Source organism: Ambystoma mexicanum, chromosome 6p (genome assembly GCF_040938575.1).
Source record: "Ambystoma mexicanum isolate Mex_15411 chromosome 6p, UKY_AmexF1_1, whole genome shotgun sequence".
NCBI classification, from domain to species: Eukaryota; Metazoa; Chordata; class Amphibia; order Caudata; family Ambystomatidae; genus Ambystoma; species Ambystoma mexicanum.
Window position 1 is genome coordinate 448,695,808 of NC_090935.1, and position 11,534 is coordinate 448,707,341.

An 11,534-nucleotide genomic window follows, 5' to 3' on the forward strand; every position below is an offset into this window, starting at 1 on the left:
TGGGGGGGTCTCACAGGCCACACAGTCATGCTGCCTACGCCAGGTGTTGGCAATCATCACTGCACGCCCCTCAGTCCCCAGGCACATATACATGTCCAGAACACCCGCAGAAAGCCAGGCCGTGGTCCAGGACTTTTACAGGGTGGCACACTTCCCCAAAGTGCTCGGTGCCATAGATTGCACCCATGTGGCCCTATGTCCACCTAGGGCCACTGAGCACATTTATCGAAACCGCAAGCACTGGCATTCCATCAAAATGCAGGTTGTATGCGATGCTAAAGGAATCATCAACTCTGTCTATGCAAACTACCCTGGCTCCACCCATGACAGTTTCATATACAGAATGTCTGCCCTGAGCCGGGCCCTGGAAGCTGGGAAGCATGGTGACACATGGCTCCTAGGTGAGTACAAATGCCTGTGCACATGCATGCAAGTCACACACAGACAAATACCCAAACCCTAATAATCTCAACTATTATCACCTCCCCAGGCGGCAGTGCCTACCCTCTGAGCAACCACATGATGACGCCAATCCGGAACCCCACCAGAGGTAAGATACAATGATGTCCATATTGCAACCAGGGGCATAGTGGAGCGCACATTCGGAGTGCTCAAGTCACGCTTTCGCTCCCTTGACCGCTCTGGTGAGCAGCGACTATATGCACCCCCAGTAGTGTGCAGGATCATTGTTGCAGCATGTGTCCTGCACCATGTTGCAACATGGCGGGAGGTACCAGTGGACATGGTGGTGCCCCCGCATCCCCAACCACAGGCGCTGCCCATGGGAGGGGACAGGGCACGTGGTGAGGCAGCCCGGACCCAGCTTGTGGCCACATTCTTCACCTAAACTCCCACCCCTGCGCAGTGCACACAGTCCTGGCACATACCAGGTGACAATCGATGATGACAAAGAGACAATCAACTGTCACAACCTTACCACCCTGAGAATGTTGCCACGGAAGTGCTATATTGTGTGCATCCCTAGCTACTTAAACATAACCAATCTTGTGTGACCAAAAGGAACACATGCAAGGTGTGTATCACACACCCCTGCAAAACAGGCCATCACAGTCCCTGGTATGTCACCCAAACCCTCACAAACCACATCACCCTTGTCTGCCACACCATGACATGGCATGCAATAGCAAAAGGCCAAACACATGACCAATAATATACAATGTGACATGTCATAAATGAAAACTGGCATGAGACAATGATGCCTGACATGGAATCAGATGAAATGACTGACCAACAACCTCCCACACATACAAAGTCAGACACAAATGCTTTCCAACAGTCGTAGCATGAACACAACACTGAATGCCCGTTCACATGCACATTGGGCATAGCAAAATCCCGACTCCCGGACCTGTGTGCTGTGTGTGTCTCCTGCAACACACTGCTCAGCGCACAGCACTTTGAGCAGCCATTGTGTTGCAGATACACCTTGAGCATCACATGAAAAAGACTAATCAAATCTATAACCAAATGACGCATGTACAGGATACCCAAATGTGCTGCACGGACACAGCGGCCCTGAGAATGCAATCTTTGTGCACCTGTGGCCATGGAAGGGTGGTTGTACGTGTGGTGGATCATTGTGCAACTGTGTGTGTCATTAGGGACATGCACTCAATATATGCATGTGAAATCAAGTGACCCTCAGTGTCCTGTAGACATCACATGTGAACATTGGCCATGTGAAGACCCCAGCATGTCAAACCACACCAATCCCCTGACACCTGAAAAGTAAGGACAATACAGGGACAGGCATTGACCAGCAGAACACATCATGTACATAATACCCCACAATTACAATGTCAGAGTGCCCAAAACACTGTAGGCCAAGCCAACTGTCCAACAACAAAAGGCCCTCCTTTACACATCACCGTGACCTTCTGAACAACTGTCTCTGGGGTATGTTGCCTTCTTCCTTCAAGTCTACCTGGCTACAGGATCACCCTACTCCTTGGTCTCCATGTTCCATCTTGCGTTGAAATAGGGTCAAACCCCTCAGAGGCCACCTTGACTGCTAAAAATACCAAATCGCAGAGAACTCCAAGTAGGCTAACCCGCAAACCAGGGAAAAAGGCTGCAGGAACCAAAAAACCCTGGAAGAGTCTCCAGTAGATGACTTGAAGTAGCAGGAAATGTCAAAGCACATGTACAAACACAATGATAGAACAACCAAGGTAGCACAGTTGAACAATGGTCCAACAGGATGGGTACCATTTACGGTATTTAACATACAATGATGATGCAACAACTGATGGGTAGTGTCACAGCTCCGGTGTCCGGGTGCAGGAGTGGCACGAACCAACCACCCCCTCTGTGGTCTGGACACCTGCAAGGTCAAATTTACACAGGCCTCTGAGACCCCGGTGGGGAAGGAGGCTCAGCGATATGTTGCATGGACAGGCATTGGTATTCAGGATAACCGGAAAGAGGTGCAGGAGAGTGGATGTGGATTTGCAAGGGAAAGTAGGCAAAATACAACTATTCACAAAAACACATACTCAATTAGAGAAAACATGTTCATCATGCACATTGTACCAAATTAGTCAAATACAAGCCAAAGGGAGACTTATCTCTGGGGTGAGTGCTGGCCTCCTGCCTGAGCACTCTCAGGTCAGGTAACAGGAGCACTTCAATGCTGCAAAGAGAGTGTGAGTTACTAATCTGAATGTGTGTTTACAACACACACACACACAACCCCATCCATGCCCCAAAGTAAGTGACTTCTCCACAAACGAACACCCCTGTCTGACGCTTTGTACCCATACGTTAGCTTGGCCCACCGATGGTTCATACACTGTCAATGCAGTAAGGCAGGTGCATGTGGCCGCGCAGGAAATGGAAGACCAATGGGTCAAGAATCACACATGATACAATGGTCCCTGGGTGAGCTGCTAGATGAGTATAGCAAGGTGCAACTTCAGTACAAGTTGTGTTCTGGCAGCCACAGATTTCAATAGGTAGTGCACCTGGCAATTTGCACATGCAAATGACATGCACTGCCCACGAGTCTGTTCCTCACTGGGTGTCCCTGTGCGCTGTATCAGTATCTGGCTACGAACGCTACTACCCTAATGACTCTGCTTCAATGGAGCAGGGGGTACTCCAGGATATGTTTGATGGCCCCTGCGTGTGCCCCTGACAACTTGTAAAGCCACTTGGCATTTGGCCCTCAACGCATGTCAGCTGTACTGTGTGCTTCTCCAACTACTTTGTTGCTCAATTGTATCTTATTTTGAATTACTATGTTGTTACATTTAACTTTCAATTGATTTACTCTATGTACTCCTATTCCCCTCTTGGGAATATACCTTCATTCAGCTTGTTTAAGCGATTAATAGAGTGCAGGGGACGGGAGTTCCCTATTTGGGTTCTTTTTTGGTCTTTGTGTAATTGTACAACCCATATGCCAGGGTTGATATTTTTTCTCCCCTGCACCTTGAATTTTTCTTAAATAGATTCCTCTATTCCATAATAGAGCACCATATGTGTACTTAAATCAGATACATTCTGAGTGTCAGGTGTTTACCCTCCAGTTTGCTTCTCCAACAATGCCTGGCAAAGCTCCCCAGCACTGGTGCTACTTAGCATGCATGTGCAAGTGGCCTGGTGGAAGGTTGGCTGCGGTGTGGGCCCTTGTGCTGCTCACCTTGCCTGGAGCTCCTGGAAACACGTCTGCTTTTGTCAGACATCTTCGCACAAGCCCTGTGCTTCTGCTTGCACACACATCCACACGTCTGCACCACCGAACATGGCCAGTTTTCTGGATTACTCGTCCCTGTGGTGTCTGCTGGCAAAGGTAGTCTGGGGGCTCATCTTCCTGCAGAAAGGGCATAAAATAAAATATTAAGGCTGGAAAGTTCCCTGTGTGTGTGTCTTCATGCTGGTGGTCACTGGTACAGGTCACAGACCTACATCCAAACTCCTCCCACCATCAGTGTCACTTTGACAGGCCAAGGGTGCAGGCTACTGGCTACAGCATGAAGTGCATCAAGCACATATTCAGGCAAGAAAATAACATACATCACAAGCTTGCCCCGCGTCAGCAGCAAGTCTGCCGGATGGGTGAGCCTGGTTCTGTGCCTCAATGACACGCAGGTCTGCATGCAGAACCTCCCGTGATACACATGCTTCCTCTTGCAAGGTAACACATGTAACACATAGTTCTTCCTGCGTGGTCTGGCTGGACAACTGATGCATCTCCCGGCAAGCATGTAGCTCAGCCGAGATGGTACGCTCAAGCTGCTCAAACCTCTCCTCTGACCGCACCCTCCTGGACATCAAGAGGACACCCAGAGTGGATCTGAGGGAAGCATACTCATCCTCCATAGCCTTCATGTGTGCCTCTGCGTGAGCAGCAATTGCTTGATGCAGAGACAACATTTCAGCATGGCGTGCCCTGTCTGAGGCTGCCATGCCCAGCCTGAGCGAGCAGGCCGTGGACTGTGCCGCCTGCCGCTGTAGAAGCACCTGCCTAGCAGGGGGGAGCACGGATTGGGCCACACGTTCCATGCTCACAGCGTTGTTATCAAGTGCTGCCCCCTGCTGTTCTGAATTGGCAGTCATGTCTTGCTCCCACTCAGTATACCTTGGTGGCGCGCAGCCACCGCGTTGCTGGGCTTGAACCTGCGGGACCCAAGGACCGGCCGTCCTCATTGGGTTGGCACTGCCCGTGGCTGCACGACTATATGCCCCCGTCTACATGATGCCCCAGGCACATCAGCGACTGGTGTGGAGGGTGACCCTGCGTCCTGATCCACCACAGGCAAAAGTCCCACCACTGTCTGGCCCCTCAGTGCCAGTGTCACGGACAGAGGAGTGTCCACATCAGAATCACTCACCCCTGACGTATGGACCTGATGCACATCCAACTCGACATGGCTGACAGAGTGGTCATCTGGGCTGGACTCATTGCCAGCCAAAGACAAGATGGTCTGTAGCACATGTGGGATCTTGTGGTTTACCACCCCACGACCCCCACTTGTGCCGGGTTGTGGTTGTGATAACAACCCTGTGCCTGGCATGACAACACCATCCTCTGGCTCCATTGCGTCATCATCTGAAAAGTGGAGAGACAAAACATATTAGTACACATGTTAGAAGCACATAACACACACACAAATGGACATCACACAGACAGCCAACACATGAAGCAGACATGTCACACACAAAAGAGAACCTGCCATGCATGCCTGGTCAATTTGACATTGCATCAGTGAGTAGGCAGGTAGAACGTTGTTACACGGCTCAGAAGTGGGTTGATGCAGTGCAGAACATGTGTACATTACTCACTATCTACATTAACAAGTACTTCATGATGTGTATCAAAAAACGTGAAGGCAGTGCAAGGGGAAGTTCAGGCATCACGTGCAATGTGCATGCAATGGGTTGCATGGCTACAAGCAAACTCCCCCACCCCTGAGTGAAAATGCAGGGATGCCTTGCATGGTAGCAAAAGGGTGACCAAAGACCTGTGTATTGGCAGACAGTGTTGACTAGTATCAATGGCATCATCTGAGTCAACTGACAACACAGCAGATGATGATGGTACAGTAAGCAGGACACATGATAAACCCTCAGTAGTACACCCATGTGTGCACAAGCCACTACACCAGTTGGACAGAGTCAGTTGGCCTGAAACTGTTGTAGGACTGTGCCCCACACAGACTGTGACACCTTAAACATGTGTGTGATGCAGGACTGGGCCAGAGTGGGCATGGGATGGCTGAATAAATGCTATGAAATGTTGATCATCCTGGACACGTACTACAATCATTATCCAGTCAAGAACACATAGGGGCATGCATGGAATGCACACAGAGCATGAATGGGCATTAATGTCCCTGCGGAGCATCTGCCATCTGCACAGTCCAAGTGAGACACCCAGCATGAAGGGCAGAGAATGTACCCCAATGCATGTGTCTGACAGGTTGGCTGGTGGAAGTTAGCATGTACACAAGAGGCTTGAACAGGCCATTGCAGTACGCCAAAATGATGCACACCAGTGCAATGGTGTAACAGGGGTGCAGGGGGGGGTGGAGGGGCAAGGGGACATGCCTGCGTGGAGTACCCGCATGCAGGCAGAGGACACATGCACATCAGTCATGCATTGACATAGTCCCAGTGCTGAGAGGAAAGACACCCCTGGCTACATGCAGAAGGGCCAGTGAGCTGGAACATGGACCGGAGGGGCATCTGGGTGACTAGCATGTGAGTAGGGTGCAAGTGTGGTGATGAGGACAGTCCCCATCTGCTCTACATGTCCACTATCTTGCACAGCAGGCACGCATCAGTGAAGGATTGCATGACTAGCACATGAGAACCATGTACACATAGCATGTAGTGGCAGTCAAGCACAACACATCACACAGCCAAACCACACATGGGCTGGACATACACGCAACAACACTCACTGGATGAGGCATCAAAGTCCTGCATCTCTCCCACTCCTTCGACCGATTCTGCTGGTATGAACTCCGCAACGAGTGACTCATGCGGAGTGAGGTCATCCTCCTAGAGGTGGTGGCCCACCGCCAGTCACCAGAGTCATGCTGTAATTAGAGGCACGCTTGGCCTTAGTGCTGCGTTTGAGGTCATCCCTACGCTTCTTGCTCTCTGCACCTGTGCGCACCTCATGGCCGAATGCACTCACATTATCCGAAACATGCTTTCAGTGGGTATTCCGATGGGCAGCAGTAGTTTGACAATTCGGCCCCACTAGCATGTCACGTCTGTGGCCCCACACGTAGTCCACAAGGGAGTCCAGTTCCTGTGCACAGAAAGGCTTCTTCCTTGACGTGCAGGAGGCCGTGGCTGTGTCTGGGGTCCCAGCCTGTGCTGCAGATGCAACCTTCCTCCTCTTGGATAGTGGTGCCGACCCTGGCTGGCGAATGCCGCCCTGATCAGTATGGCCAGTGGCACCGGTGGATTGAACCATGGGAGTGGCAGGTGGAAGGACGACCGAAGGCCTGACTTGCATCAGTGGCTGCTGAGTGCCCTGGAATGGACCCTGCGCAGCAACATCCGCTGTGCCAGGGTCATTGACCACGACTGTCCTGGTTGGTAGACTCACAACCAGGGTGTTGTTGGCTGCATCTGCCCCTGCACTTGCCAACACCTGGCTGGTCAGGGCAGCAGATGATATTACTGCCCCAGGGACACGTGTCTCGTTCAGGGCAGCCCTGCGTGCACCTACGGTGTTCCTCCTGACCTGCTGGAAATTTTTCAAGGACCCGTCAAGTTTCAACCTAGCCTGCGCTGGCAGACCCTGAGCCTGGGTGGTGGTGTCCACAGGTGCACCTGCAGCTACCACTACCCTTGGGCCTGTGGCAGTCGATGAAACGGACTGCCGGGTCACACGGGCGCCAGTGCCAGATGCAAGAACTGCATCTCCCGGAGCCACAGGGGGTGGTGGCATGATTGCACCAACATGTGGCACAACATTGTCCCAAGCTGCCGCACCCCTGCCTCTTCCCCCTCTGCAGCCACCCTGGACACCCTGGAGTCTCCCTACTCCCTGGTCACCCCGGCCACGTCCCTGACCATGCCCGCCACAGGGAGTACGCCCAGCTGAGGCGCCCCTCACCTTCTGTGGCCTCCCAACCATGGCATAGATGGAGTAGTGCCGGCACAGATGGAGAAGTGCCAATGGGAGGCGTACACGACAATTGTCCTGGGCAATTGGGGTGAAGGGGGTGGGATACAAGGTGTTATAAGCACCCCTGCACCTGCAAGGCTGTATGTGACCCCGGTGATAAATTGACGGGTCACACAACGTTCAGGCACCCCAAAACTGCAGTAAAACCGTGCACGCACCCCGGTAGCCCACGCGTGTGGAATTAACCTCTTGCAGTACGCGCTGGCACCCAGGGACACGAAAAACACATACGCCTGGGACACGCAGGCTACTATGACCTCGAAAATGGGTACGCAATACACAGGGGTACCCGCAGTGGGGAAAATAGTGTGCGCAACTCACCGTCAGACTAGCGTGATAATGAAAAACACGCATAGCCAATACCCCCGCCAAAAGAAGAGATACGTCCTTGATCCTCTGTGAAGTAGTGATGATGCGCGAAACAACACGAAGTAGCAACACACGTCGGTCTCCACGAAAGGCATGTACAGCGAACTGCCGGGACCAACTCACCCTTAACCCGTGCTGTGGGAAACGCCCGCGTGTCACGTCACTTACGCGCGTAGGCCCTTTCCTCGGATTACACGTATTAACACGCGGACGTGCTGTTTTTTTCGCGTGCTGCATCACTATGCACCCGTCACGAGTGCAACGCCTGCGCGCGTAACATCACAGACGCGCTTACGCGCTAAGGGCCTTTCCTCTAATTGCACGCTGACGTGCACTTTTTTCACATGCCAAATCACTCCGTATCAAGTTGGCCACGCAACAACACACGGAAGACTACGCTCCTGCCCAAAAGGCCATTTTCCTGCCCCCCAGAGCCCCAAGCACGCTCCCACCTGCCATCTGCTGCTGCCTGCCTGCAAAACACCTGCCCTGCTCTTTGGTGCCTGCATGTCAGTCATCTGAAGGGGTCCAGTTGCTGTGACCACCCCTGCTGGAACAGAAGACTCCCGACTGGGATACCATTGCTCCACAGCCCAACCCCAGGACCCAGTTGCCCACCCACACCTGCCTCGGGGGTTGCCATGTCAGACACAACACCATCTGGCACCAGTGGCAACCCCCCAGCAGGGAGGCAGAGGGCTACCAGCTTCATTGCCAATGAAGTTGGTATCCTGGTGGAGCATGTCCTGGGGCAGTGTGATGCCCTCTTTGGAAGTTCGCGCACTGACTATGAAGGATGGAAGAGGATCTGGATGGACATTGTGGCTGCCATCAACGTGGAGGAGGTGGCAGCCTGCGACATCAAACACGTCCGGAAGTGCTGGGAGGACTTCAGGTCCAGGACCCTCAACAAGGCCCGGCGCCTCTTGAAGGCAACGGATGCTGAGGGGTGCCAGGTCCGCCTAACCAACAACCAAATGAGGGTCCTGGAACGTATTCCCCCAGTGCTCCACATCCATGTCCTTGAGAGGCAGACCTGTCTGGAGTCGAGCGGTAAGTGTACATGCGTACTGATTGGACGCTGTGCGTGTTGAGGTGTGGCAGGAGTGTGCAGATTGTACATATGTCTTTGTAGGTCCATGTATGGATGTGTATGTACAGGGACGTGATCCTGCCACATGTGAGTCCTCTCATGTGTGAGACACATCGATGGTGTATGTGTTGGTAAGCATGCTGACCAAATGCATGTGTGGGTGCACACATTTTTTAATTTCTGTGTATGTACTGTGCCATGGTTGTGGTGTCACACATGGATTCTGGTTCCACCTGCATGCATCTGCACTATGTACATGTGCATGTGTGTGTATTTGACAAGTGTGCAACTGTGATACTACATGGATGCATGTGGCACTGACATGTAGGAGGCTGATTGCCAGATGTGACATGGATGGCGATGTTATCACTGCGACAGGTGGTGGAGATGTACAGATGCATGTGTGTCTGGTGGCGTGTGTGCATGTGTTCTGCACTCCCCGTGTTGCATGTGACGTCAGGCTCACCTTCGGCTACTCATGCTATTGTTAGTGTATGGATGGTGCTGCCTGGTGCAACATTCCTGTTGATTTGCTCATGTGTGTGAGTTCAAATGACATGTGTGTTGGGGAGTGTGATGCCATGTCTGAAGTTTGCGACTGACACTCATGTGCAACTGTCATGTGTGTATCAGACCATTGTACATCACCCTGATGCCTGTGTTCTGTCTCTCCCTGTCTGCAGCGTCAACTGATGAAGAGGGCGGAGACGGTGCTGTGGAGCACAGCAGCAGGGATCCCACCGCCAGCCAGAGACACAAGGCCCAGCTCCCCTCCCAGGTTGACATCTCTTCGGGGAGTGAGGAGTCTGGTGCTGCGTCCGCAGCCGCAGCTGCAAGGGGTAGGTCCAAGAGGCGGAGGTCAGAGGTGGGCTCCTCGGCAGCAGAAGGGTCAGCTGAGACCCCACAGGGGCCTACGGAGAAGATGACAGGGAGTCATCTAGGTTGGTGGGGGTTTGGTTGAGGAGGAGGCCGTGGAAGTCACACGCATGGGGCCTGAGGAGGGATACCACTGATGCCAGTGGTGCAGTCCAGGGGCAGGGACAGGAGGCAGCACAGGCCGCCTCGGAGGTGCCTGTGTGTAATCCTGTCCCCGATCCTGTGACTGCATCATCCGGCGCCAGCAGGGATGCCTTTGTCCAGACCCATTTTCAGGGAGGGGATAGCCGCACAACAACTGGCCTTCCTCTCCCTGCAGAGGCAATCCGGGACCGTGTTGAGCCTGTCCCGGCTGGGGTGGCGTTGTGTGTTCGTGACATTCGGGGTGACGTGCAGGTTCTCGTGAGGACAATGCACGTCATTTCGAATTCCTCAAAGACTGCGTCGACCGGCTAGGAGGGATCACCGGTGCTGGGTTCCTCTGTGTGCTGGAGCTTTTACCGACCCCCTCCTCAACTGAACCCCCTATGCAACAGTCGTCCTCCGTGCCATCTTCCTGCCCAAGTGTCACCCGGGCACCCTGTGGAGGTGGCCATGACCCAGCGGCCAGGCTGGTGGAGGTCCAGCAGGGGTGGCCACACCAAAAACTGCACCCCAGCAGGAGGAGGACGTGCAGGCATCAAGAGCCAGGGCACAATCACAGTAGCAGCAGGCAAAAGGTGGGAGCAATGATGGCTCGGGGCCATTAACATCAGAGGGGCAGGCATCGGCCAGAGGGCAGGAGGACCCTGGATTGGGAGTGTCTTCCGTGTGGCAGCGGTTGGGCCAGCACATAGATGGGAAGCGGCGGCGGGCGGAAGAGGCACGTCTCACTATGGTTAGGGCAGAGAACTCCATGCGCAGGGCGCTGAGGTGGGCCGAGTGCCTTGAGGCAATTCACAGGGAGTTGGACATGGCGTTATCCCTGCAAAACCTCGGGCCATGGAAGAGGGCCGCCTCCAGGACATAGAACAGGAGTTCGATGATGCCCTGGCCCGGGAAATCGGCAAGTGAGCCGTAGGACTTGCCCGCCGCCATTTTATATAGTTAGTTAGTGTTAGGTTTCATTTATGTTTTTCTTTCATTTGGGGCGCTTGGACTATGTCCCACCTTTTTGTAGAAAGTTCTTTATTAGGTAGTTTTTTTGTAGGTTTGATTTCAATGGTTGGGCTCATGGACCCTGGATTTGTTATTTGTATATAAATGAACAGTGGATTTATCGTCATTTTAATATTTTTTCACCATGGAGCAATGGATTTTACTTATTTCTTTCTCTTTGGATTACCTTTTTTGGACGGAGACGTTGGACACATTTTCATTTGGATTTTTTTGGATTCTGATTTCATATTTTTTTTCATTTTGGAACATCCAGCATTTTATTTCCTGTTTCCATTATTGTGTGTTTTCATTTGATTGACGGAATTTTGTGTTGAATACATTTTTGTTTCATACTTCAATGTGTGGTATTCTGTCATTGGTTTCATG